We start from the raw sequence: 23,172 nt of genomic DNA, 5'->3' as shown, positions 1-23,172 counted from the left end.
AACAACACTGGTGAATGACCAGGTAATCCAATGCTGGTTTTCAGCAGCTGTTCACACTCACAGCCTTGCTGTTCAATTGGCAATCCAGTCAAACCTAGTCAGCTCTTCATTTTCCTGTCCACACAACCCAGCGTTCAGAAATCATTGGAATCTCTACTACAGAAATTTCCATTCATTCACTGTGAATCTGGAAATACTCTGAATCTGCATTCCAGGAAGGCTTTCGTTACACCACTGATGAATGTCCAAGTAATGCAATGCTGCTTCTTAGTGGTCTGTTCACACTCGAAACCGTGCTGTTCATTGGCTATCCACTCAATATCGGTCAGCTCTTCAATATCCTGTCCAGACTATCCAGATTCCTAAATGTTGGCAATCACCACTACAGAATGTTCCATTCAATCACGCGAATCTGGAATTCATCAGAGTCTCCACTCCTGGAAGGTTTTCGTGACACCACTGGTAAATGTCCAAGGAAGACAATGCTGGTTTTAAGCCGCCTGCTAACACACTCAGCCGTGCTGTTCAATTTGCTATCCACCCAACCCTATTCAGCTCTACATTTTCCTGTCCTCATAACCCAACCTTCAGAAATAATTGGTATCTCCTCCACAGAATGTTCCGTTCATTCACTGCGAATCTTAAATTCATCTGACTCTCAACTCCCGGCGGGTTATCGTTACACCACTTGTGAATGTCCAAGTAAGCCAATGCTGGTTTTCAGTGGCCTGTTCATACTAAGAGACGTGCTGTTCATTTGGCTATCCACTCCACCCTGTTCAGCTCTACATTCTCGTGTCCACAAAACCCAGCCTTCAGAAATCATTGGAATCACCACTAGAGAATGTTCCATTCATTCACTGCGAATCTGGAATTCCTCTGAACCTCCACTCCTGGCAGGTTTTCGTTACGCCACTGGTGAATGTCCAAGTAACTCAATACTGGTTTTCAGAGGCATGTTCAACTCGCAGAAGTGCTGTTCAATGGGCTATCCACTCAATATTGGTCAGCTCTTCATTTTCCTCTCCACACAAACCAGCCTTCAGAAATCATTGGGCTCTCCACTACAGACTGTTCCATTCATTCACTGCGATTCTGCAATTCATCTGACTCTCCGCTCCAGGCAGGTTTTCATTACAGCACTGGTGAATGACCAAGTAATCCAATGCTGGTTTTCAGCCGCCTTTTCACACTCGCAGTGTGCTGTTCAATTGTCTATCCACTCAAACCTGGTCAGCCTTTCATTTTCTTTTCCACAATATCAGACTTCAGAAATCATTGGAATCGCCAGTACAGAATGTTCCATTCATTCACTGCCAATCTGGAATTCATCTGAATCTGCACTCCAGGTAGGCTTTCATTACACCACTTATGAATGTCCAAGTAACACAATGCTGGTTTTCAGCGGTCTGTTCACACTCTAAGCCCTGCTTTTTACTGGGTATCCACACAACTGTGGTCAGCTCTTCATTTTCATGTCCAAACAATCCAGACTTGAGAAATCATTGCAATCTCCAGTACAGAATGTTCCATTCATTCACTGCGAATCTGGAATTCAACTGAATCTCCACTACCTGCAGATTTATCTTACACCACTTGTGAATGTCCAAGTAAAACAATGCTGGTTTTCAGAGGCCTGTTCATGTTCGCAGTCGTGCTGTTCAATTGGCTATCCACTCAACCTGTTTTGCTCCTCATTTTCCTGTGCACACAACCCAGCCTTCAGAAATCATTGTAATCTCCACTACAGGATGTTCCATTCATTCACTGGGAATCTGGAATTCATCTGAATCTGCACTCCACGCAGGCTTTCGTTACACCACTGCTGAAAGTCGAAGTAATGCAATACTGGTTTTCAGTGGTCTGTTCACATTCGAAGCCGAGGCTTTTTACAGGCTATCCACTCAACACTGGTCAGCTCTTCATTTTCGTGTCCCCACAATCCAGATTTCAGAAATCATTGCAATCTCCACTACAGAATGTTCCATTCATTCACTGCGAGTCTGGAGTTTATCTGATTCTCCACTCCCGCCTGGTTAACATTACACCACTTGTGAATGTCCAAGTAAGCCAATGCTGGTTTTCAGAGGCCTGTTCATACTCGCAGCCGTGCTGTTTAATTGACAATTCACTCCACCCTGTTCAGCTCTTCATTGTCCCACCACACTACCAGCCTTCAGAAATCTTTGTTATCTCCACTACAGAATCTTCCATTCATTCACTGCGAATCTGGAATTCATCTGACTCTCAACTCCACGCAGGTTTTCATTACACCACTGTTGAATGTCCAAGTAACCCAATGCTGGTTTTCAGCGGCCTGTTCATATTCGCAGCCCTGCTGTTTACTTGGCTATCGATTCAAGCCTGGTCAGCTCTTCATTTTCCTGTCCACACAACACAGGCTTCAGAAATCATTGGAATCTCCTCTACAGAATGTTCCATTCATTCACTGCGAATGTGGAATTCAACTGACTCTCCACTCCATGCAGGTTTTCCTTACACCACTGATGAATGTCCAAGTAACCCAATGCTGGTTTTCAGCTGCATGTTCACACTCGCAGCCATGCTATACAATTGGCTTTCCACTAAATCCTGATTAGTTCTTGATTTTCCTTCCACACGACCCAGCCTTCAGAAATCGTTGGAATCTCCACTAGAGAATGTTCCATTCATTCACTGCGAATCTGGAATTCCTCTGAACCTCCACTCCCGGCAGGTTTTCGTTACACCACTGTTGAATGTCCAAGTAACCCAATGTTTTAAGTGTTTTCTTCACAAGCGCAGTGGTGCTGTTCAATTGGCTATCCACTCAACCCTGGCCAGCTCTACATTTTCCTGTCCACACCACAGAGACTGGAGAAATCATTGTTATCTCCACTACAGAATGTTCCATTCATTCACAGCGAATCTGGAATTCATCTGAATCTCCACTCCCGGCAGGTTTTCGTGACACCACTGGTAAATATCCAAGTAAGCCAATGCTGGTTTTAAGTGGCCTGCTCATACTCTCAGCCGTGCTGTTCAATTTGCTATCCACTCAACCCTCTTCAGCTCCATTTTCCTGTCCACATAACCCAAACTTCAGAAACAATTGGTATCTCCTCCACAGAATGTTCCATTCATTGACGGCAAATCTGAAATTCATCTAATTCTCAACTCCCGTCAGGTTTTCGTTACACCACTTGTGAATGTCCAATTAAGCCAAAGCTGGTTTTCAGTGGCCTGTTCTTACTACGAGACGTGCTGTTCATTTGGCTATCCATTCCACCCTGTTCAGCTCTACATTTTCGTGTCCACAAAACCCAGCCTTCAGAAATCATTGGAATCACCACTAGAGAATGTTCCATTCATTCACTGCGAATCTGGAATTCATCTGAATCTCCACTCCCGGCAGGTTTTCATTGCACCACTGCTGAATGTTCAAGTAACGCAATGATGGTTTTCAGCGGTCTATTCACACTCGAACCCGTGCTGTTCACGGTCTAGCGACTCAACACTGGTGAGTTCTTCTTTTTCCAGTTCAGACAATACAAACCTCAGAAACCATTGCAATCTACACTACAGAATGTTTCATTCATTCAGGCGAATCTTGAATTCATCTTGTTCTCCACTCCCAGCAGGTTTTCGTTTCACCACTGGTGAATGTCCAAGCAACCCAAGGCTGGTTTCAGCTGCGTGTTAACACTCGCAGCCGTGCTGTTCAATTGGCTATCCAGTGAACGCTGGTTAGCTCTTGATTTTCCTTCCACACACCGAGCCTTCAGAAATCATTCTTATCTCCACTTCAGAATGTTCCATTCGTTCCCTGCGAATCTGGAATTCCTCTGACTCTCCACACCAGGCAGATTTTCCTAACAACACTGGTGAATGACCAGGTAATCCAATGCTGGTTTTCAGCGGCTGTTCACACTCACAGCCTTGCTGTTCAATTGGCAATCCAGTCAAACCTAGTCAGCTCTTCATTTTCCTGTCCACACAACCCAGCGTTCAGAAATCATTGGAATCTCTACTACAGAAATTTCCATTCATTCACTGTGAATCTGGAAATACTCTGAATCTGCATTCCAGGAAGGCTTTCGTTACACCACTGATGAATGTCCAAGTAATGCAATGCTGCTTCTTAGTGGTCTGTTCACACTCGAAACCGTGCTGTTCATTGGCTATCCACTCAATATCGGTCAGCTCTTCAATATCCTGTCCAGACTATCCAGATTCCTAAATGTTGGCAATCACCACTACAGAATGTTCCATTCAATCACGCGAATCTGGAATTCATCAGAGTCTCCACTCCTGGAAGGTTTTCGTGACACCACTGGTAAATGTCCAAGGAAGACAATGCTGGTTTTAAGCCGCCTGCTAACACACTCAGCCGTGCTGTTCAATTTGCTATCCACCCAACCCTATTCAGCTCTACATTTTCCTGTCCTCATAACCCAACCTTCAGAAATAATTGGTATCTCCTCCACAGAATGTTCCGTTCATTCACTGCGAATCTTAAATTCATCTGACTCTCAACTCCCGGCGGGTTATCGTTACACCACTTGTGAATGTCCAAGTAAGCCAATGCTGGTTTTCAGTGGCCTGTTCATACTAAGAGACGTGCTGTTCATTTGGCTATCCACTCCACCCTGTTCAGCTCTACATTCTCGTGTCCACAAAACCCAGCCTTCAGAAATCATTGGAATCACCACTAGAGAATGTTCCATTCATTCACTGCGAATCTGGAATTCCTCTGAACCTCCACTCCTGGCAGGTTTTCGTTACGCCACTGGTGAATGTCCAAGTAACTCAATACTGGTTTTCAGAGGCATGTTCAACTCGCAGAAGTGCTGTTCAATGGGCTATCCACTCAATATTGGTCAGCTCTTCATTTTCCTCTCCACACAAACCAGCCTTCAGAAATCATTGGGCTCTCCACTACAGACTGTTCCATTCATTCACTGCGATTCTGCAATTCATCTGACTCTCCGCTCCAGGCAGGTTTTCATTACAGCACTGGTGAATGACCAAGTAATCCAATGCTGGTTTTCAGCCGCCTTTTCACACTCGCAGTGTGCTGTTCAATTGTCTATCCACTCAAACCTGGTCAGCCTTTCATTTTCTTTTCCACAATATCAGACTTCAGAAATCATTGGAATCGCCAGTACAGAATGTTCCATTCATTCACTGCCAATCTGGAATTCATCTGAATCTGCACTCCAGGTAGGCTTTCATTACACCACTTATGAATGTCCAAGTAACACAATGCTGGTTTTCAGCGGTCTGTTCACACTCTAAGCCCTGCTTTTTACTGGGTATCCACACAACTGTGGTCAGCTCTTCATTTTCATGTCCAAACAATCCAGACTTGAGAAATCATTGCAATCTCCAGTACAGAATGTTCCATTCATTCACTGCGAATCTGGAATTCAACTGAATCTCCACTACCTGCAGATTTATCTTACACCACTTGTGAATGTCCAAGTAAAACAATGCTGGTTTTCAGAGGCCTGTTCATGTTCGCAGTCGTGCTGTTCAATTGGCTATCCACTCAACCTGTTTTGCTCCTCATTTTCCTGTGCACACAACCCAGCCTTCAGAAATCATTGTAATCTCCACTACAGGATGTTCCATTCATTCACTGGGAATCTGGAATTCATCTGAATCTGCACTCCACGCAGGCTTTCGTTACACCACTGCTGAAAGTCGAAGTAATGCAATACTGGTTTTCAGTGGTCTGTTCACATTCGAAGCCGAGGCTTTTTACAGGCTATCCACTCAACACTGGTCAGCTCTTCATTTTCGTGTCCCCACAATCCAGATTTCAGAAATCATTGCAATCTCCACTACAGAATGTTCCATTCATTCACTGCGAGTCTGGAGTTTATCTGATTCTCCACTCCCGCCTGGTTAACATTACACCACTTGTGAATGTCCAAGTAAGCCAATGCTGGTTTTCAGAGGCCTGTTCATACTCGCAGCCGTGCTGTTTAATTGACAATTCACTCCACCCTGTTCAGCTCTTCATTGTCCCACCACACTACCAGCCTTCAGAAATCTTTGTTATCTCCACTACAGAATGTTCCATTCATTCACTGCGAATCTGGAATTCATCTGACTCTCAACTCCACGCAGGTTTTCATTACACCACTGTTGAATGTCCAAGTAACCCAATGCTGGTTTTCAGCGGCCTGTTCATATTCGCAGCCCTGCTGTTTCCTTGGCTATCGATTCAAGCCTGGTCAGCTCTTCATTTTCCTGTCCACACAACACAGGCTTCAGAAATCATTGGAATCTCCTCTACAGAATGTTCCATTCATTCACTGCGAATGTGGAATTCATCTGAACCTCCACTCCTGGCAGGTTTTCGTTACGCCACTGGTGAATGTCCAAGTAACTCAATACTGGTTTTCAGAGGCATGTTCAACTCGCAGAAGTGCTGTTCAATGGGCTATCCACTCAATATTGGTCAGCTCTTCATTTTCCTCTCCACACAAACCAGCCTTCAGAAATCATTGGGCTCTCCACTACAGACTGTTCCATTCATTCACTGCGATTCTGCAATTCATCTGACTCTCCGCTCCAGGCAGGTTTTCATTACAGCACTGGTGAATGACCAAGTAATCCAATGCTGGTTTTCAGCCGCCTTTTCACACTCGCAGTGTGCTGTTGAATTGTCTATCCACTCAAACCTGGTCAGCCTTTCATTTTCTTTTCCACAATATCAGACTTCAGAAATCATTGGAATCGCCAGTACAGAATGTTCCATTCATTCACTGCCAATCTGGAATTCATCTGAATCTGCACTCCAGGTAGGCTTTCATTACACCACTTATGAATGTCCAAGTAACACAATGCTGGTTTTCAGCGGTCTGTTCACACTCTAAGCCCTGCTTTTTACTGGGTATCCACACAACTGTGGTCAGCTCTTCATTTTCATGTCCAAACAATCCAGACTTGAGAAATCATTGCAATCTCCAGTACAGAATGTTCCATTCATTCACTGCGAATCTGGAATTCAACTGAATCTCCACTACCTGCAGATTTATCTTACACCACTTGTGAATGTCCAAGTAAAACAATGCTGGTTTTCAGAGGCCTGTTCATGTTCGCAGTCGTGCTGTTCAATTGGCTATCCACTCAACCTGTTTTGCTCCTCATTTTCCTGTGCACACAACCCAGCCTTCAGAAATCATTGTAATCTCCACTACAGGATGTTCCATTCATTCACTGGGAATCTGGAATTCATCTGAATCTGCACTCCACGCAGGCTTTCGTTACACCACTGCTGAAAGTCGAAGTAATGCAATACTGGTTTTCAGTGGTCTGTTCACATTCGAAGCCGAGGCTTTTTACAGGCTATCCACTCAACACTGGTCAGCTCTTCATTTTCGTGTCCCCACAATCCAGATTTCAGAAATCATTGCAATCTCCACTACAGAATGTTCCATTCATTCACTGCGAGTCTGGAGTTTATCTGATTCTCCACTCCCGCCTGGTTAACATTACACCACTTGTGAATGTCCAAGTAAGCCAATGCTGGTTTTCAGAGGCCTGTTCATACTCGCAGCCGTGCTGTTTAATTGATAATTCACTCCACCCTGTTCAGCTCTTCATTGTCCCACCACACTACCAGCCTTCAGAAATCTTTGTTATCTCCACTACAGAATGTTCCATTCATTCACTGCGAATCTGGAATTCATCTGACTCTCAACTCCACGCAGGTTTTCATTACACCACTGTTGAATGTCCAAGTAACCCAATGCTGGTTTTCAGCGGCCTGTTCATATTCGCAGCCCTGCTGTTTACTTGGCTATCGATTCAAGCCTGGTCAGCTCTTCATTTTCCTGTCCACACAACACAGGCTTCAGAAATCATTGGAATCTCCTCTACAGAATGTTCCATTCATTCACTGCGAATGTGGAATTCAACTGACTCTCCACTCCATGCAGGTTTTCCTTACACCACTGATGAATGTCCAAGTAACCCAATGCTGGTTTTCAGCTGCATGTTCACACTCGCAGCCATGCTATACAATTGGCTTTCCACTAAATCCTGATTAGTTCTTGATTTTCCTTCCACACGACCCAGCCTTCAGAAATCGTTGGAATCTCCACTAGAGAATGTTCCATTCATTCACTGCGAATCTGGAATTCCTCTGAACCTCCACTCCCGGCAGGTTTTCGTTACACCACTGTTGAATGTCCAAGTAACCCAATGTTTTAAGTGTTTTCTTCACAAGCGCAGTGGTGCTGTTCAATTGGCTATCCACTCAACCCTGGCCAGCTCTACATTTTCCTGTCCACACCACAGAGACTGGAGAAATCATTGTTATCTCCACTACAGAATGTTCCATTCATTCACAGCGAATCTGGAATTCATCTGAATCTCCACTCCCGGCAGGTTTTCGTGACACCACTGGTAAATATCCAAGTAAGCCAATGCTGGTTTTAAGTGGCCTGCTCATACTCTCAGCCGTGCTGTTCAATTTGCTATCCACTCAACCCTCTTCAGCTCCATTTTCCTGTCCACATAACCCAAACTTCAGAAACAATTGGTATCTCCTCCACAGAATGTTCCATTCATTGACGGCAAATCTGAAATTCATCTAATTCTCAACTCCCGTCAGGTTTTCGTTACACCACTTGTGAATGTCCAATTAAGCCAAAGCTGGTTTTCAGTGGCCTGTTCTTACTACGAGACGTGCTGTTCATTTGGCTATCCATTCCACCCTGTTCAGCTCTACATTTTCGTGTCCACAAAACCCAGCCTTCAGAAATCATTGGAATCACCACTAGAGAATGTTCCATTCATTCACTGCGAATCTGGAATTCATCTGAATCTCCACTCCCGGCAGGTTTTCATTGCACCACTGCTGAATGTTCAAGTAACGCAATGATGGTTTTCAGCGGTCTATTCACACTCGAACCCGTGCTGTTCACGGTCTAGCGACTCAACACTGGTGAGTTCTTCTTTTTCCAGTTCAGACAATACAAACCTCAGAAACCATTGCAATCTACACTACAGAATGTTTCATTCATTCAGGCGAATCTTGAATTCATCTTGTTCTCCACTCCCAGCAGGTTTTCGTTTCACCACTGGTGAATGTCCAAGCAACCCAAGGCTGGTTTCAGCTGCGTGTTAACACTCGCAGCCGTGCTGTTCAATTGGCTATCCAGTGAACGCTGGTTAGCTCTTGATTTTCCTTCCACACACCGAGCCTTCAGAAATCATTCTTATCTCCACTTCAGAATGTTCCATTCGTTCCCTGCGAATCTGGAATTCCTCTGACTCTCCACACCAGGCAGATTTTCCTAACAACACTGGTGAATGACCAGGTAATCCAATGCTGGTTTTCAGCGGCTGTTCACACTCACAGCCTTGCTGTTCAATTGGCAATCCAGTCAAACCTAGTCAGCTCTTCATTTTCCTGTCCACACAACCCAGCGTTCAGAAATCATTGGAATCTCTACTACAGAAATTTCCATTCATTCACTGTGAATCTGGAAATACTCTGAATCTGCATTCCAGGAAGGCTTTCGTTACACCACTGATGAATGTCCAAGTAATGCAATGCTGCTTCTTAGTGGTCTGTTCACACTCGAAACCGTGCTGTTCATTGGCTATCCACTCAATATCGGTCAGCTCTTCAATATCCTGTCCAGACTATCCAGATTCCTAAATGTTGGCAATCACCACTACAGAATGTTCCATTCAATCACGCGAATCTGGAATTCATCAGAGTCTCCACTCCTGGAAGGTTTTCGTGACACCACTGGTAAATGTCCAAGGAAGACAATGCTGGTTTTAAGCCGCCTGCTAACACACTCAGCCGTGCTGTTCAATTTGCTATCCACCCAACCCTATTCAGCTCTACATTTTCCTGTCCTCATAACCCAACCTTCAGAAATAATTGGTATCTCCTCCACAGAATGTTCCGTTCATTCACTGCGAATCTTAAATTCATCTGACTCTCAACTCCCGGCGGGTTATCGTTACACCACTTGTGAATGTCCAAGTAAGCCAATGCTGGTTTTCAGTGGCCTGTTCATACTAAGAGACGTGCTGTTCATTTGGCTATCCACTCCACCCTGTTCAGCTCTACATTCTCGTGTCCACAAAACCCAGCCTTCAGAAATCATTGGAATCACCACTAGAGAATGTTCCATTCATTCACTGCGAATCTGGAATTCCTCTGAACCTCCACTCCTGGCAGGTTTTCGTTACGCCACTGGTGAATGTCCAAGTAACTCAATACTGGTTTTCAGAGGCATGTTCAACTCGCAGAAGTGCTGTTCAATGGGCTATCCACTCAATATTGGTCAGCTCTTCATTTTCCTCTCCACACAAACCAGCCTTCAGAAATCATTGGGCTCTCCACTACAGACTGTTCCATTCATTCACTGCGATTCTGCAATTCATCTGACTCTCCGCTCCAGGCAGGTTTTCATTACAGCACTGGTGAATGACCAAGTAATCCAATGCTGGTTTTCAGCCGCCTTTTCACACTCGCAGTGTGCTGTTCAATTGTCTATCCACTCAAACCTGGTCAGCCTTTCATTTTCTTTTCCACAATATCAGACTTCAGAAATCATTGGAATCGCCAGTACAGAATGTTCCATTCATTCACTGCCAATCTGGAATTCATCTGAATCTGCACTCCAGGTAGGCTTTCATTACACCACTTATGAATGTCCAAGTAACACAATGCTGGTTTTCAGCGGTCTGTTCACACTCTAAGCCCTGCTTTTTACTGGGTATCCACACAACTGTGGTCAGCTCTTCATTTTCATGTCCAAACAATCCAGACTTGAGAAATCATTGCAATCTCCAGTACAGAATGTTCCATTCATTCACTGCGAATCTGGAATTCAACTGAATCTCCACTACCTGCAGATTTATCTTACACCACTTGTGAATGTCCAAGTAAAACAATGCTGGTTTTCAGAGGCCTGTTCATGTTCGCAGTCGTGCTGTTCAATTGGCTATCCACTCAACCTGTTTTGCTCCTCATTTTCCTGTGCACACAACCCAGCCTTCAGAAATCATTGTAATCTCCACTACAGGATGTTCCATTCATTCACTGGGAATCTGGAATTCATCTGAATCTGCACTCCACGCAGGCTTTCGTTACACCACTGCTGAAAGTCGAAGTAATGCAATACTGGTTTTCAGTGGTCTGTTCACATTCGAAGCCGAGGCTTTTTACAGGCTATCCACTCAACACTGGTCAGCTCTTCATTTTCGTGTCCCCACAATCCAGATTTCAGAAATCATTGCAATCTCCACTACAGAATGTTCCATTCATTCACTGCGAGTCTGGAGTTTATCTGATTCTCCACTCCCGCCTGGTTAACATTACACCACTTGTGAATGTCCAAGTAAGCCAATGCTGGTTTTCAGAGGCCTGTTCATACTCGCAGCCGTGCTGTTTAATTGACAATTCACTCCACCCTGTTCAGCTCTTCATTGTCCCACCACACTACCAGCCTTCAGAAATCTTTGTTATCTCCACTACAGAATGTTCCATTCATTCACTGCGAATCTGGAATTCATCTGACTCTCAACTCCACGCAGGTTTTCATTACACCACTGTTGAATGTCCAAGTAACCCAATGCTGGTTTTCAGCGGCCTGTTCATATTCGCAGCCCTGCTGTTTACTTGGCTATCGATTCAAGCCTGGTCAGCTCTTCATTTTCCTGTCCACACAACACAGGCTTCAGAAATCATTGGAATCTCCTCTACAGAATGTTCCATTCATTCACTGCGAATGTGGAATTCAACTGACTCTCCACTCCATGCAGGTTTTCCTTACACCACTGATGAATGTCCAAGTAACCCAATGCTGGTTTTCAGCTGCATGTTCACACTCGCAGCCATGCTATACAATTGGCTTTCCACTAAATCCTGATTAGTTCTTGATTTTCCTTCCACACGACCCAGCCTTCAGAAATCGTTGGAATCTCCACTAGAGAATGTTCCATTCATTCACTGCGAATCTGGAATTCCTCTGAACCTCCACTCCCGGCAGGTTTTCGTTACACCACTGTTGAATGTCCAAGTAACCCAATGTTTTAAGTGTTTTCTTCACAAGCGCAGTGGTGCTGTTCAATTGGCTATCCACTCAACCCTGGCCAGCTCTACATTTTCCTGTCCACACCACAGAGACTGGAGAAATCATTGTTATCTCCACTACAGAATGTTCCATTCATTCACAGCGAATCTGGAATTCATCTGAATCTCCACTCCCGGCAGGTTTTCGTGACACCACTGGTAAATATCCAAGTAAGCCAATGCTGGTTTTAAGTGGCCTGCTCATACTCTCAGCCGTGCTGTTCAATTTGCTATCCACTCAACCCTCTTCAGCTCCATTTTCCTGTCCACATAACCCAAACTTCAGAAACAATTGGTATCTCCTCCACAGAATGTTCCATTCATTGACGGCAAATCTGAAATTCATCTAATTCTCAACTCCCGTCAGGTTTTCGTTACACCACTTGTGAATGTCCAATTAAGCCAAAGCTGGTTTTCAGTGGCCTGTTCTTACTACGAGACGTGCTGTTCATTTGGCTATCCATTCCACCCTGTTCAGCTCTACATTTTCGTGTCCACAAAACCCAGCCTTCAGAAATCATTGGAATCACCACTAGAGAATGTTCCATTCATTCACTGCGAATCTGGAATTCATCTGAATCTCCACTCCCGGCAGGTTTTCATTGCACCACTGCTGAATGTTCAAGTAACGCAATGATGGTTTTCAGCGGTCTATTCACACTCGAACCCGTGCTGTTCACGGTCTAGCGACTCAACACTGGTGAGTTCTTCTTTTTCCAGTTCAGACAATACAAACCTCAGAAACCATTGCAATCTACACTACAGAATGTTTCATTCATTCAGGCGAATCTTGAATTCATCTTGTTCTCCACTCCCAGCAGGTTTTCGTTTCACCACTGGTGAATGTCCAAGCAACCCAAGGCTGGTTTCAGCTGCGTGTTAACACTCGCAGCCGTGCTGTTCAATTGGCTATCCAGTGAACGCTGGTTAGCTCTTGATTTTCCTTCCACACACCGAGCCTTCAGAAATCATTCTTATCTCCACTTCAGAATGTTCCATTCGTTCCCTGCGAATCTGGAATTCCTCTGACTCTCCACACCAGGCAGATTTTCCTAACAACACTGGTGAATGACCAGGTAATCCAATGCTGGTTTTCAGCGGCTGTTCACACTCACAGCCTTGCTGTTCAATTGGCAATCCAGTCAAACCTAGTCAGCTCTTCTTCATTTTCCTGTCCACACAACCCAGCGTTCAGAAATCATTGGAATCTCTACTACAGAAATTTCCATTCATTCACTGTGAATCTGGAAATAATCTGAATCTGCATTCCAGGAAGGCTTTCGTTACACCACTGATGAATGTCCAAGTAATGCAATGCTGCTTCTTAGTGGTCTGTTCACACTCGAAACCGTGCTGTTCATTGGCTATCCACTCAATATCGGTCAGCTCTTCAATATCCTGTCCAGACTATCCAGATTTCTAAATGTTGGCAATCACCACTACAGAATGTTCCATTCAATCACGCGAATCTGGAATTCATCAGAGTCTCCACTCCTGGAAGGTTTTCGTGACACCACTGGTAAATGTCCAAGGAAGACAATGCTGGTTTTAAGCCGCCTGCTAACACACTCAGCCGTGCTGTTCAATTTGCTATCCACCCAACCCTATTCAGCTCTACATTTTCCTGTCCTCATAACCCAACCTTCAGAAATAATTGGTATCTCCTCCACAGAATGTTCCGTTCATTCACTGCGAATCTTAAATTCATCTGACTCTCAACTCCCGGCGGGTTATCGTTACACCACTTGTGAATGTCCAAGTAAGCCAATGCTGGTTTTCAGTGGCCTGTTCATACTAAGAGACGTGCTGTTCATTTGGCTATCCACTCCACCCTGTTCAGCTCTACATTTTCGTGTCCACAAAACCCAGCCTTCAGAAATCATTGGAATCACCACTAGAGAATGTTCCATTCATTCACTGCGAATCTGGAATTCATCTGAACCTCCACTCCTGGCAGGTTTTCGTTACGCCACTGGTGAATGTCCAAGAAACTCAATACTGGTTTTCAGAGGCATGTTCAACTCGCAGAAGTGCTGTTCAATGGGCTATCCACTCAATATTGGTCAGCTCTTCATTTTCCTCTCCACACAAACCAGCCTTCAGAAATCATTGGGATCTCCACTACAGACTGTTCCATTCATTCACTGCGATTCTGCAATTCATCTGACTCTCCGCTCCAGGCAGGTTTTCATTACAGCACTGGTGAATGACCAAGTAATCCAATGCTGGTTTTCAGCCGCCTTTTCACACTCGCAGTGTGCTGTTCAATTGTCTATCCACTCAAACCTGGTCAGCCTTTCATTTTCTTTTCCACAATATCAGACTTCAGAAATCATTGGAATCGCCAGTACAGAATGTTCCATTCATTCACTGCCAATCTGGAATTCATCTGAATCTGCACTCCAGGTAGGCTTTCATTACACCACTTATGAATGTCCAAGTAACACAATGCTGGTTTTCAGCGGTCTGTTCACACTCTAAGCCCTGCTTTTTACTGGGTATCCACACAACTGTGGTCAGCTCTTCATTTTCATGTCCAAACAATCCAGACTTGAGAAATCATTGCAATCTCCAGTACAGAATGTTCCATTCATTCACTGCGAATCTGGAATTCAACTGAATCTCCACTACCTGCAGATTTATCTTACACCACTTGTGAATGTCCAAGTAAAACAATGCTGGTTTTCAGAGGCCTGTTCATGTTCGCAGTCGTGCTGTTCAATTGGCTATCCACTCAACCTGTTTTGCTCCTCATTTTCCTGTGCACACAACCCAGCCTTCAGAAATCATTGTAATCTCCACTACAGGATGTTCCATTCATTCACTGGGAATCTGGAATTCATCTGAATCTGCACTCCACGCAGGCTTTCGTTACACCACTGCTGAAAGTCGAAGTAATGCAATACTGGTTTTCAGTGGTCTGTTCACATTCGAAGCCGAGGCTTTTTACAGGCTATCCACTCAACACTGGTCAGCTCTTCATTTTCGTGTCCCCACAATCCAGATTTCAGAAATCATTGCAATCTCCACTACAGAATGTTCCATTCATTCACTGCGAGTCTGGAGTTTATCTGATTCTCCACTCCCGCCTGGTTAACATTACACCACTTGTGAATGTCCAAGTAAGCCAATGCTGGTTTTCAGAGGCCTGTTCATACTCGCAGCCGTGCTGTTTAATTGACAATTCACTCCACCCTGTTCAGCTCTTCATTGTCCCACCACACTACCAGCCTTCAGAAATCTTTGTTATCTCCACTACAGAATGTTCCATTCATTCACTGCGAATCTGGAATTCATCTGACTCTCAACTCCACGCAGGTTTTCATTACACCACTGTTGAATGTCCAAGTAACCCAATGCTGGTTTTCAGCGGCCTGTTCATATTCGCAGCCCTGCTGTTTACTTGGCTATCGATTCAAGCCTGGTCAGCTCTTCATTTTCCTGTCCACACAACACAGGCTTCAGAAATCATTGGAATCTCCTCTACAGAATGTTCCATTCATTCACTGCGAATGTGGAATTCAACTGACTCTCCACTCCATGCAGGTTTTCCTTACACCACTGATGAATGTCCAAGTAACCCAATGCTGGTTTTCAGCTGCATGTTCACACTCGCAGCCATGCTATACAATTGGCTTTCCACTAAATCCTGATTAGTTCTTGATTTTCCTTCCACACGACCCAGCCTTCAGAAATCGTTGGAATCTCCACTAGAGAATGTTCCATTCATTCACTGCGAATCTGGAATTCCTCTGAACCTCCACTCCCGGCAGGTTTTCGTTACACCACTGTTGAATGTCCAAGTAACCCAATGTTTTAAGTGTTTTCTTCACAAGCGCAGTGGTGCTGTTCAATTGGCTATCCACTCAACCCTGGCCAGCTCTACATTTTCCTGTCCACACCACAGAGACTGGAGAAATCATTGTTATCTCCACTACAGAATGTTCCATTCATTCACAGCGAATCTGGAATTCATCTGAATCTCCACTCCCGGCAGGTTTTCGTGACACCACTGGTAAATATCCAAGTAAGCCAATGCTGGTTTTAAGTGGCCTGCTCATACTCTCAGCCGTGCTGTTCAATTTGCTATCCACTCAACCCTCTTCAGCTCCATTTTCCTGTCCACATAACCCAAACTTCAGAAACAATTGGTATCTCCTCCACAGAATGTTCCATTCATTGACGGCAAATCTGAAATTCATCTAATTCTCAACTCCCGTCAGGTTTTCGTTACACCACTTGTGAATGTCCAATTAAGCCAAAGCTGGTTTTCAGTGGCCTGTTCTTACTACGAGACGTGCTGTTCATTTGGCTATTCATTCCACCCTGTTCAGCTCTACATTTTCGTGTCCACAAAACCCAGCCTTCAGAAATCATTGGAATCACCACTAGAGAATGTTCCATTCATTCACTGCGAATCTGGAATTCATCTGAATCTCCACTCCCGGCAGGTTTTCATTGCACCACTGCTGAATGTTCAAGTAACGCAATGATGGTTTTCAGCGGTCTATTCACACTCGAACCCGTGCTGTTCACGGTCTAGCGACTCAACACTGGTGAGTTCTTCTTTTTCCAGTTCAGACAATACAAACCTCAGAAACCATTGCAATCTACACTACAGAATGTTTCATTCATTCAGGCGAATCTTGAATTCATCTTGTTCTCCACTCCCAGCAGGTTTTCGTTTCACCACTGGTGAATGTCCAAGCAACCCAAGGCTGGTTTCAGCTGCGTGTTAACACTCGCAGCCGTGCTTTTCAATTGGCTATCCAGTGAACGCTGGTTAGCTCTTGATTTTCCTTCCACACACCGAGCCTTCAGAAATCATTCTTATCTCCACTTCAGAATGTTCCATTCGTTCCCTGCGAATCTGGAATTCCTCTGACTCTCCACACCAGGCAGATTTTCCTAACAACACTGGTGAATGACCAGGTAATCCAATGCTGGTTTTCAGCGGCTGTTCACACTCACAGCCTTGCTGTTCAATTGGCAATCCAGTCAAACCTAGTCAGCTCTTCATTTTCCTGTCCACACAACCCAGCGTTCAGAAATCATTGGAATCTCTACTACAGAAATTTCCATTCATTCACTGTGAATCTGGAAATAATCTGAATCTGCATTCCAGGAAGGCTTTCGTTACACCACTGATGAATGTCCAAGTAATGCAATGCTGCTTCTTAGTGGTCTGTTCACACTCGAAACCGTGCTGTTCATTGGCTATCCACTCAATATCGGTCAGCTCTTCAATATCCTGTCCAGACTATCCAGATTCCTAAATGTTGGCAATCACCACTACAGAATGTTCCATTCAATCACGCGAATCTGGAATTCATCAGAGTCTCCACTCCTGGAAGGTTTTCGTGACACCACTGGTAAATGTCCAAGGAAGACAATGCTGGTTTTAAGCCGCCTGCTAACACACTCAGCCGTGCTGTTCAATTTGCTATCCACCCAACCCTATTCAGCTCTACATTTTCCTGTCCTCATAACCCAACCTTCAGAAATAATTGGTATCTCCTCCACAGAATGTTCCGTTCATTCACTGCGAATCTTAAATTCATCTGACTCTCAACTCCCGGCGGGTTATCGTTACACCACTTGTGAATGTCCAAGTAAGCCAATGCTGGTTTTCAGTGGCCTGTTCATACTAAGAGACGTGCTGTTCATTTGGCTATCCACTCCACCCTGTTCAGCTCTACATTCTCGTGTCCACAAAACCCAGCCTTCAGAAATCATTGGAATCACCACTAGAGAATGTTCCATTCATTCACTGCGAATCTGGAATTCATCTGAACCTCCACTCCTGGCAGGTTTTCGTTACGCCACTGGTGAATGTCCAAGTAACTCAATACTGGTTTTCAGAGGCATGTTCAACTCGCAGAAGTGCTGAACAATGGGCTATCCACTCAATATTGGTCAGCTCTTCATTTTCCTCTCCACACAAACCAGCCTTCAGAAATCATTGGGCTCTCCACTACAGACTGTTCCATTCATTCACTGCGATTCTGCAATTCATCTGACTCTCCGCTCCAGGCAGGTTTTCATTACAGCACTGGTGAATGACCAAGTAATCCAATGCTGGTTTTCAGCCGCCTTTTCACACTCGCAGTGTGCTGTTCAATTGTCTATCCACTCAAACCTGGTCAGCCTTTCATTTTCTTTTCCACAATATCAGACTTCAGAAATCATTGGAATCGCCAGTACAGAATGTTCCATTCATTCACTGCCAATCTGGAATTCATCTGAATCTGCACTCCAGGTAGGCTTTCATTACACCACTTATGAATGTCCAAGTAACACAATGCTGGTTTTCAGCGGTCTGTTCACACTCTAAGCCCTGCTTTTTACTGGGTATCCACACAACTGTGGTCAGCTCTTCATTTTCATGTCCAAACAATCCAGACTTGAGAAATCATTGCAATCTCCAGTACAGAATGTTCCATTCATTCACTGCGAATCTGGAATTCAACTGAATCTCCACTACCTGCAGATTTATCTTACACCACTTGTGAATGTCCAAGTAAAACAATGCTGGTTTTCAGAGGCCTGTTCATGTTCGCAGTCGTGCTGTTCAATTAGCTATCCACTCAACCTGTTTTGCTCCTCATTTTCCTGTGCACACAACCCAGCCTTCAGAAATCATTGTAATCTCCACTACAGGATGTTCCATTCATTCACTGGGAATCTGGAATTCATCTGAATCTGCACTCCACGCAGGCTTTCATTACACCACTGCTGAAAGTCGAAGTAATGCAATACTGGTTTTCAGTGGTCTGTTCACATTCGAAGCCGAGGCTTTTTACAGGCTATCCACTCAACACTGGTCAGCTCTTCATTTTCGTGTCCCCACAATCCAGATTTCAGAAATCATTGCAATCTCCACTACAGAATGTTCCATTCATTCACTGCGAGTCTGGAGTTTATCTGATTCTCCACTCCCGCCTGGTTAACTTTACACCACTTGTGAATGTCCAAGTAAGCCAATGCTGGTTTTCAGAGGCCTGTTCATACTCGCAGCCGTGCTGTTTAATTGACAATTCACTCCACCCTGTTCAGCTCTTCATTGTCCCACCACACTACCAGCCTTCAGAAATCTTTGTTATCTCCACTACAGAATGTTCCATTCATTCACTGCGAATCTGGAATTCATCTGACTCTCAACTCCACGCAGGTTTTCATTACACCACTGTTGAATGTCCAAGTAACCCAATGCTGGTTTTCAGCGGCCTGTTCATATTCGCAGCCCTGCTGTTTACTTGGCTATCGATTCAAGCCTGGTCAGCTCTTCATTTTCCTGTCCACACAACACAGGCTTCAGAAATCATTGGAATCTCCTCTACAGAATGTTCCATTCATTCACTGCGAATGTGGAATTCAACTGACTCTCCACTCCATGCAGGTTTTCCTTACACCACTGATGAATGTCCAAGTAACCCAATGCTGGTTTTCAGCTGCATGTTCACACTCGCAGCCATGCTATACAATTGGCTTTCCACTAAATCCTGATTAGTTCTTGATTTTCCTTCCACAGGACCCAGCCTTCAGAAATCGTTGGAATCTCCACTAGAGAATGTTCCATTCATTCACTGCGAATCTGGAATTCCTCTGAACCTCCACTCCCGGCAGGTTTTCGTTACACCACTGTTGAATGTCCAAGTAACCCAATGTTTTAAGTGTTTTCTTCACAAGCGCAGTGGTGCTGTTCAATTGGCTATCCACTCAACCCTGGCCAGCTCTACATTTTCCTGTCCACACCACAGAGACTGGAGAAATCATTGTTATCTCCACTACAGAATGTTCCATTCATTCACAGCGAATCTGGAATTCATCTGAATCTCCACTCCCGGCAGGTTTTCGTGACACCACTGGTAAATATCCAAGTAAGCCAATGCTGGTTTTAAGTGGCCTGCTCATACTCTCAGCCGTGCTGTTCAATTTGCTATCCACTCAACCCTCTTCAGCTCCATTTTCCTGTCCACATAACCCAAACTTCAGAAACAATTGGTATCTCCTCCACAGAATGTTCCATTCATTGACGGCAAATCTGAAATTCATCTAATTCTCAACTCCCGTCAGGTTTTCGTTACACCACTTGTGAATGTCCAATTAAGCCAAAGCTGGTTTTCAGTGGCCTGTTCTTACTACGAGACGTGCTGTTCATTTGGCTATCCATTCCACCCTGTTCAGCTCTACATTTTCGTGTCCACAAAACCCAGCCTTCAGAAATCATTGGAATCACCACTAGAGAATGTTCCATTCATTCACTGCGAATCTGGAATTCATCTGAATCTCCACTCCCGGCAGGTTTTCATTGCACCACTGCTGAATGTTCAAGTAACGCAATGATGGTTTTCAGCGGTCTATTCACACTCGAACCCGTGCTGTTCACGGTCTAGCGACTCAACACTGGTGAGTTCTTCTTTTTCCAGTTCAGACAATACAAACCTCAGAAACCATTGCAATCTACACTACAGAATGTTTCATTCATTCAGGCGAATCTTGAATTCATCTTGTTCTCCACTCCCAGCAGGTTTTCGTTTCACCACTGGTGAATGTCCAAGCAACCCAAGGCTGGTTTCAGCTGCGTGTTAACACTCGCAGCCGTGCTGTTCAATTGGCTATCCAGTGAACGCTGGTTAGCTCTTGATTTTCCTTCCACACACCGAGCCTTCAGAAATCATTCTTATCTCCACTTCAGAATGTTCCATTCGTTCCCTGCGAATCTGGAATTCCTCTGACTCTCCACACCAGGCAGATTTTCCTAACAACACTGGTGAATGACCAGGTAATCCAATGCTGGTTTTCAGCGGCTGTTCACACTCACAGCCTTGCTGTTCAATTGGCAATCCAGTCAAACCTAGTCAGCTCTTCATTTTCCTGTCCACACAACCCAGCGTTCAGAAATCATTGGAATCTCTACTACAGAAATTTCCATTCATTCACTGTGAATCTGGAAATACTCTGAATCTGCATTCCAGGAAGGCTTTCGTTACACCACTGATGAATGTCCAAGTAATGCAATGCTGCTTCTTAGTGGTCTGTTCACACTCGAAACCGTGCTGTTCATTGGCTATCCACTCAATATCGGTCAGCTCTTCAATATCCTGTCCAGACTATCCAGATTCCTAAATGTTGGCAATCACCACTACAGAATGTTCCATTCAATCACGCGAATCTGGAATTCATCAGAGTCTCCACTCCTGGAAGGTTTTCGTGACACCACTGGTAAATGTCCAAGGAAGACAATGCTGGTTTTAAGCCGCCTGCTAACACACTCAGCCGTGCTGTTCAATTTGCTATCCACCCAACCCTATTCAGCTCTACATTTTCCTGTCCTCATAACCCAACCTTCAGAAATAATTGGTATCTCCTCCACAGAATGTTCCGTTCATTCACTGCGAATCTTAAATTCATCTGACTCTCAACTCCCGGCGGGTTATCGTTACACCACTTGTGAATGTCCAAGTAAGCCAATGCTGGTTTTCAGTGGCCTGTTCATACTAAGAGACGTGCTGTTCATTTGGCTATCCACTCCACCCTGTTCAGCTCTACATTCTCGTGTCCACAAAACCCAGCCTTCAGAAATCATTGGAATCACCACTAGAGAATGTTCCATTCATTCACTGCGAATCTGGAATTCATCTGAACCTCCACTCCTGGCAGGTTTTCGTTACGCCACTGGTGAATGTCCAAGTAACTCAATACTGGTTTTCAGAGGCATGTTCAACTCGCAGAAGTGCTGTTCAATGGGCTATCCACTCAATATTGGTCAGCTCTTCATTTTCCTCTCCACACAAACCAGCCTTCAGAAATCATTGGGCTCTCCACTACAGACTGTTCCATTCATTCACTGCGATTCTGCAATTCATCTGACTCTCCGCTCCAGGCAGGTTTTCATTACAGCACTGGTGAATGACCAAGTAATCCAATGCTGGTTTTCAGCCGCCTTTTCACACTCGCAGTGTGCTGTTCAATTGTCTATCCACTCAAACCTGGTCAGCCTTTCATTTTCTTTTCCACAATATCAGACTTCAGAAATCATTGGAATCGCCAGTACAGAATGTTCCATTCATTCACTGCCAATCTGGAATTCATCTGAATCTGCACTCCAGGTAGGCTTTCATTACACCACTTATGAATGTCCAAGTAACACAATGCTGGTTTTCAGCGGTCTGTTCACACTCTAAGCCCTGCTTTTTACTGGGTATCCACACAACTGTGGTCAGCTCTTCATTTTCATGTCCAAACAATCCAGACTTGAGAAATCATTGCAATCTCCAGTACAGAATGTTCCATTCATTCACTGCGAATCTGGAATTCAACTGAATCTCCACTACCTGCAGATTTATCTTACACCACTTGTGAATGTCCAAGTAAAACAATGCTGGTTTTCAGAGGCCTGTTCATGTTCGCAGTCGTGCTGTTCAATTGGCTATCCACTCAACCTGTTTTGCTCCTCATTTTCCTGTGCACACAACCCAGCCTTCAGAAATCATTGTAATCTCCACTACAGGATGTTCCATTCATTCACTGGGAATCTGGAATTCATCTGAATCTGCACTCCACGCAGGCTTTCATTACACCACTGCTGAAAGTCGAAGTAATGCAATACTGGTTTTCAGTGGTCTGTTCACATTCGAAGCCGAGGCTTTTTACAGGCTATCCACTCAACACTGGTCAGCTCTTCATTTTCGTGTCCCCACAATCCAGATTTCAGAAATCATTGCAATCTCCACTACAGAATGTTCCATTCATTCACTGCGAGTCTGGAGTTTATCTGATTCTCCACTCCCGCCTGGTTAACATTACACCACTTGTGAATGTCCAAGTAAGCCAATGCTGGTTTTCAGAGGCCTGTTCATACTCGCAGCCGTGCTGTTTAATTGACAATTCACTCCACCCTGTTCAGCTCTTCATTGTCCCACCACACTACCAGCCTTCAGAAATCTTTGTTATCTCCACTACAGAATGTTCCATTCATTCACTGCGAATCTGGAATTCATCTGACTCTCAACTCCACGCAGGTTTTCATTACACCACTGTTGAATGTCCAAGTAACCCAATGCTGGTTTTCAGCG

Source organism: Sorex fumeus, unplaced genomic scaffold (assembly GCF_029834395.1).
Source record: "Sorex fumeus unplaced genomic scaffold, SorFum_2.1 ptg000200l, whole genome shotgun sequence".
In the NCBI taxonomy this organism is placed as follows: domain Eukaryota; kingdom Metazoa; phylum Chordata; class Mammalia; order Eulipotyphla; family Soricidae; genus Sorex; species Sorex fumeus.
The sequence above is the reverse complement of the archived record's forward strand: the minus strand, read 5'-3'. Positions refer to the sequence as shown.